This window comes from Cricetulus griseus, chromosome 3, assembly GCF_003668045.3.
Source record: "Cricetulus griseus strain 17A/GY chromosome 3, alternate assembly CriGri-PICRH-1.0, whole genome shotgun sequence".
NCBI classification, from domain to species: domain Eukaryota; kingdom Metazoa; phylum Chordata; class Mammalia; order Rodentia; family Cricetidae; genus Cricetulus; species Cricetulus griseus.
This window is the reverse complement of record NC_048596.1, coordinates 22156160-22163061: the sequence shown is the minus strand read 5'-3', so window position 1 is coordinate 22163061 and position 6902 is coordinate 22156160.

Here is a 6902-nt window from a genome sequence, read left to right as displayed (position 1 = left end):
GCAAATATTGAAAGTTTGACTTCTTTCGTTTCAATTTGTATCTCCTTGATAACTTCAAGGACAAGCACTTGAAGAGGTATGGAGAGAGTGGGCAGCCTTGTCTTGTCCCTGATTTTAGAAGAATTGAATTGAGTTTCTCACCATTTAATTTGATGTTGGCTGTCAGCTTGTTTATGTTGCTTTTATTATGTTAAGGTGTGTTCCTGTTATCCCTGATCTCTCTAAGACCTTTATCATGAAAGGGTGTTAGATTTTGTTAAAGACTTTTTCGGCATCTAATGAGATGATCATGTGTTTTTTTTTTCTCAGTCTGTTTATATGGTGGATTGCATTGATGGATTTTCATATGGTGAACCCTACTTGCATCCCTGGGATGAAGCCTCCTTGATTATTGTGGATGATTTCTCTGATGTGTTCTTGGATTCACTTTGTCAATATTTTATTGAGAATTTTTGCATCAATGTTCATGTGGGATATTGGTGTGTAATTCTCTTTCTTAGTTTTGTTTTTGTGTAGCTTGGGTATCAAGGTTATTGTGGCCTCATAAAAAGAGTTTGTTAATGACCCTTCTGCTTCTATTGTGTGGAATACTTTGAGGAGAATTGGTATTAGCTGTACTTTGAATTTCTGGTAGAATTCTGCACTGAAGCCATCTGGCCCTGGGCATTTTTTGGTTGGGAGACTTCTAATGACTGCTTCAATTTCAATAGAGGTTATAGGTTTATTTAAGTTGCTTATCTGTTCTTGATTTAATTTTGGAAAGTGAAATCTGTCCAGAAAATTGTCCATTTCCTTTAGATTTTCAAATTTTGGGGAATATGGGTTTTCAAAGTATGACCTGATGGTTTTCTGGATTTCCTCTGTATCTGTTGTTATGACCCCCTTTTCATTCCTGATTTTATTAATTTGCTTGTTTACTCTTTTTTGTTTGGTTTGGATAAAGTTTGGATAAAGGTTTGTTTATCTTGTTGATTTTCTCAAAGAACCAACTTTTTGTTATAATGATTCTTTGTATTGTTCTCCTAGTTTCCATTTTATTGATGTCAGCCCTCAATTTGATTATTTCCTGGCATCTGCTCCTCTGGGGGTGTATTGGCTTCTTTGTTTTCTAATGCTTTCAGTTGTGCTATTAATTCTCTAGTGTAATTATTCTCCTGTTTCTTCATATGGGCATTTAGACCTATGAACTTTCCTCTTAGCACTGCTTTCAGTAGTAGTAACCTCCAGCCTCTTGGTACCTATATTGACCTCTGTAAGGTGCTTCTCTTTCCCAAGCCCTTGCATCCTCACCTCTAGAAATTTTAATCTCCTGTTGCCTTTTTAAACCTTTCAAGATGTCTTCTCCTACCCAAGCTTCAGTGTCTTGCACATGATAGTCAATATTGGCTGCATACCCAACCCATTCTTCTGGCGGAGCTGATCTGATCTTTAAAAGCAAAAGTATTCTTTCGCATATTGGTTTTGCATTCTCATAAGCTATTGTATATATAATTGATTGTCTTGTTTCCTGATCTGTTACCTGTAATTCTACTGCCCTAGTTAACCTTTGTAAGAAGTCCTGGAACTGTTCTGTAGGTCGCTGTTCTATTCTGGTATAAGCTTCTAGGCATTCTCCTGGCTCACGAACCTTATCCCAGGCGTTTAATGCTGCTTTTCTGTGCAGAGACAGTATGTGGTCATCATATTCAGCCTGAACCTGTGGGTTAGCATAAATACCCTCACCAAGAATCTTATCTAGGGGGGCTTTAAAGTCTTCCTTTATGCCTTGACGCTCAATGAATTTTCTCCTTCCCTGAACAATGCCCTCCAATGGATTTGGCATGAATTCTCAAGTACAGCTGCTACCAATCGTTCCCAATCTGTGGGTGTCACCCTGTTAAAAGTTGCCGATGAATGTAATAGCTGTTTTACGTATGGGCTATGGAGACCATATGAGACATCTGATTCTTTATTATTCTTAAGATCCTTCAGCTGTATAGGTTGTCATTCATAAGCCATCTGTCCATGAGTGTGTTTCTTAGAAGCTGGCTTTTCTACCATGGTAGCTGGGTACACTATTGGTGTACGAGTAACAACTTTAGAAGAATAGTCACGATACCTGGGTGGAGTAGGTGCCTGGGATTGGAGTGATTCTGCCTCTGAGGAATCCCAATGATCTTTAAGCCTAGGAATTATATCCTTATGAAAAGTTTCAATCTCCTTAATCATAAAAGATTCCAAGCATGTTAGTGAATCTGTAAATTGCTCTAACTGCTCTTCTACATATTTTTCTAGATCTTTAATATGATCATCCTTAGGCAGCATCTGGATGGTGTGGAAACTGCCTTCTAGGTATTGGAGTCTAGATTCGAGGTCATGATTTGCTGATTTTGAGTCCTCAGCAATTGACCGTATGGACCTATGTAATCTGTCAGTCCTGTACTGTAAATTGTCTTCCAAACATTCAAATCTAGACTCAAATTTCTGATCTGCTACCTTGGATGCTTCAATGTCCCGCACGCGCTGTATTTTCTCGGCCGGCAAGAAATACACGCAGGACACTCGGATCCTTCTGCAGACAAGCTTTAATGCATCTTACCAGAGCGGAGACTAGAGCGGAGACACTGAACTAAGAAACCCATCCCTTATAAAGGCTGGCCCGCCGCCTGGGACGTGTTACCCTATGAATGGCTTCAGCTCCTCAGGCCAAATGAGCCACAGGATAGGCAGAGATCAAAGGAATGGAGATTACCCAGCGCCTGTGAAGTAATTTACATCTTGGTGTCTTCAGGCACCATTATTGTAATGGATAATGCAGGAACCGGCTCCCTACACTTCAATAACTGATTGAATGGCATTGTCCAATTCTTCAACCCTATCCTGGGGATTTTGCACCTTTGCATCTAGTTTCTGTGTAACATTGCCTATCTGAGTTTCTAGCTGGCTACAGATATTTTTTTGTTCGTTGCAGTCTTCTGACAGCCTAGCCTCTAAGGCCTCAGACATGGAGGTTCTCTCAATGTTTATCTTATCATAAATATGCTGCATCTCATCTTGGGTAACAGACAGCTCTGTCTTTAGCATATTGGACACAGAGCCAAGCTTATCATCTAATTTCTGTTCCACTTGCTGCACAATTGTGGTCTGACCTAATCTGTTCTCCAAAACCTCATTTTCGTAAAGCTGTTATTTCATGTGAGTAGGTGGTTAGGTTATCCTTATCTCTGTTCCTTAGTCCTCTGGCTAGTAATATTATTTGTACCAGCAAGCTAACTGCCATTGCGGTATATAGGCAGGTAATTGTCAGATTAGCATCCTCCTCAAACATTGAATTCATATAATAAGCAAAAACATTACCAAATTTTAGCAAATGATAAATATTCTGCCATAATTTTTCCTGAGTTCTGCTCCATATGCAGTAACTATCTTTGACCAGCAGGTAGCAAGGCGTTCAGCTACTTGGCACGGCGTTTGGCAGTGGTCAGTGGCAGCAGTGGATAGATCACAAAGCAGCTGCACTTTTCTTAGAGAGTATACGGCCTTGTGGCTGCAACCACTGAAACAGATGCAGCTTTACTGCAGCAGTGGCCAGGGGAATCCTCTGCTGAAAGCCGAGGCCTCCCTCGACTCTAGGCAGCTAGAAACTGTCTCCAAGCTGGGTGGATGGTCCTGAGGAGCTCAGCCACAGCGAGTTGGCTGGGAGCCGGGAGCACCTGTGGAGAGAAGGCGCTCCCCCAGCCTAGGCGGCAGGCCTGGTGGAACCAACAGCCTGTCCCGAATGGGGTGTAGGTTTCCAATATCCCGCTCCTGATAACCAGATAAAGTGGGAAATTACCAATACAGAGCCAAGTAGAAATATAATGGTATTTAATATGGGAAAAACCTTAATTACAGAGCGACCTAGTCAGCAGGCGTGGCAGCAGTCTGTCCAGCAAGCTGAAAGGGGCAAAACTGAAAGCCAAACCCAGCCAACTGAAACTGTATGTCACCATGCCCACGCCCTCACAGGCGTGGTCAGGCAGACCTGTAGCCAGCCCCTAGGCAGGCGTGTCTACAGGTTCCCCTACAGATTTGCCATTATTTTGTTGAATATTTTTGCATTGATGTTCATGAGGGATATTGGTCTGTAATTATCTTATTTTTTGTTGTGTCTTTGTGTGGCTTAGGTACCAATGTAATTGTAGCCTCATTGAAAGAGCTTGGCAATGTCCCTTCTGCTGCTATTGTGTGGAGCAATTTGAAGAATACTGGTATTAGCTCTTTGAATTTCTCGTAGAATTCTGCACTGAAACCATCTGTCCCTGGGTCTTTTTTCATTGGTAGACTTTTGATGACTGCTTCTATTTCATTAGGGTTTATGGGTCTATTAAATTGCTTATCTGTTCTTTATTTAATTTTGGTAAGTGATATCTATCCAGAAAGTTGTCCATTTCCTTTAGATTTTTAAATTTTGTGGACTACATGTTTTCAAAGTATGACCTGATGATTCTCTGGTTTTCCTCAGTGTCCATTGTTATGTCCCCCTTTTCATTTCTGAGTTAGTTAATTAGCATGCTCTCTCTGTGCCTTTTGGTTAGTTTAGATTAAGGTTTCTCTGTCTTGTTGACTTTCTGGAAGAACCAACTCTTTGTTTCACTGAGTCTTTGTAGTGTTTTCCTAGTTTCTACTTTATTGATTTCAGCTCTCAGTTTGGACCAATGAATATAGATTGACCAAGGACATGTAAAGAAACCTGTTAAGGTCAGGAAACTCTGAGAGGGTCCTCAAGAAGGTCCCCACATAGAGAAAGGTCTGGTTGTTCCCAGTAGCAGAGGAACACAATCTCTCACAGAATGAATAGATAGTTCTTTGCCTATTGTGAAAAATAATAATGCTCTAGATGGTAGTTTGGTTAGTGATGAAGAATCAAATGTGACTGGATAAGATGAGAAACACATATTTTGGCAAACTTCTACTAATGATTAAAGGCCTCAGTTGAAAATGAGAATTAATAATACAGTTTTTACTGGTTTGGTAAATAATGGAGCATATGTAACTATTATTACCCAAAAGTCTTGGCCTCAGAGATGGCATCTTAGAGAGGTGAATGTACAATTTTTAAGAATGGAACTTTATCTAGAGTTTAAAGAGTGTTCACTCGGTGGTCTTCATTGGACCAGAAGGACCGAAAGGGAGACTGAAGCCATACGTGGCAGATATAGCTATTAATCTCTGGGTTCATGATCTTTTACAGCAATGGAATACTCAGATTAATATTCCTCCAGTGTCGGATTATGTATGATCTTTAGATAGTAGAAGAGATCTTGTAAGATGCTATGGAAAACAGTTACCAACCATCCAGGCTGTACAGAAACTTGGTACAAATGATAGGCCTTCAGAGGAGCCAAAGGCCCACTATTGAAGTGGATTACAGGTGGACCTGTCTGGGTAGAACAATGACCTATGACCTCTGAGAACCTAGAGGCTTTAGGAAGACTAGTTCAGGAACAACTAGATGGTGGACATATAGAGGAATCTACCAGCCATTGGAATTCTCCTGTATTAGTTATCAAAAAGAAGTCAGGTAAGTGGAGAATGCTGACAGACCTGAGAGCCATAAATAAGGTAATTCAACCAAAGGGCTCTCTGCAACCTGGAATGCAATTGCCTTCCTTGATTCCTAAGGGATAGCCAATCATAGTCATCAATCTGAAAGATTGTTTTTTTCACAATACCATTAGAAGAAAATAATAGAGAAAAATTTGCACTTACTCTTCTAATTCTTGATAATTCACATCCAGTTAGGAGATATCAGTGGGGGGGGTTGCCACAAGGAATGATAAATAGTCCTACTTTGTGTCAGTACTTTGTACAGCAACCTTTGGAAATAATTCATGAGAAATTTTCACAATCTTTTGTTTAACATTACATGGATGGTATTCTTTTATTAGATTATAATAAGGAAACTTTGAAACATATGTTTGACATGGTGAAGGAAGTTCTGCCTAGATGGGGGTTACAGATTGCCCCAGAAAAGTTACAAAGAGCAGATTCTATTAACTATTTATGTTACAAGATAGATTTACAAAGAATCAGGCCACAATAGATACAAATCAGAAGGGTAGTTATCAAACTCTTAATAGTCTTCAGAAGCTGCTAGGGGAAATTCCTCAACTACAGACAATTATTGGTGTAGAAGGACATGACTTAAAGCATTTAAAAATGGCCCTTAGAGGTTATAAGGACCTAAACAGTCCACGAATACTCTCTGCTGAGGCAGAAAAAGAATTACAATGAGTAGAAAACAGAATATTGGATGTGCATGTAGATTGGATATACCTTGATTTAGACTGTATTCTGGTTATCTTGCCATCCAGAGAATACCCTTCTGGGATTCTGATGCAGAGGGAAGACACTATATTGGAGTGGATATTTCTGCCACATAAACAGAATAGAAAGGTAAAGACATATAGAAAATATTTCTGATTTGATTTTAAAGGGAAAATTGAGAGTTCATCAACTGACTAGAAAATATCCAGCAGAAATTATAGTACCTTTAACTAATGAAGAAATTTCCTCCTTATGGGAAGATAATGAATATTGGCAAATAGCTCTTACTGCCTTTTTGGGAATGATTAGCAACAATTATCCCAAAACTGACAGAGTTAAATTCATAAAAAAGACAGTCTGGATTCTTTCACGTATTGTAAGACAAACTTCCACTTCTTGAGTTTGTACCTTGTTCATTGATGCCAATAAATTAGGTAAGGCAGGTTATAAAACAGGTGAGGAAAGTAAAGTAGTTCAAAGTCCATATACATCTGTACAGAAGGCAGCATTATATGTAATTCTCATGGTACTCATGGATTTTACAGAATTTCTTAATATAGTTACTGATCCTCAATATACAGAGAGAGTTGTGTTACACATTGAGACTGCAGAAT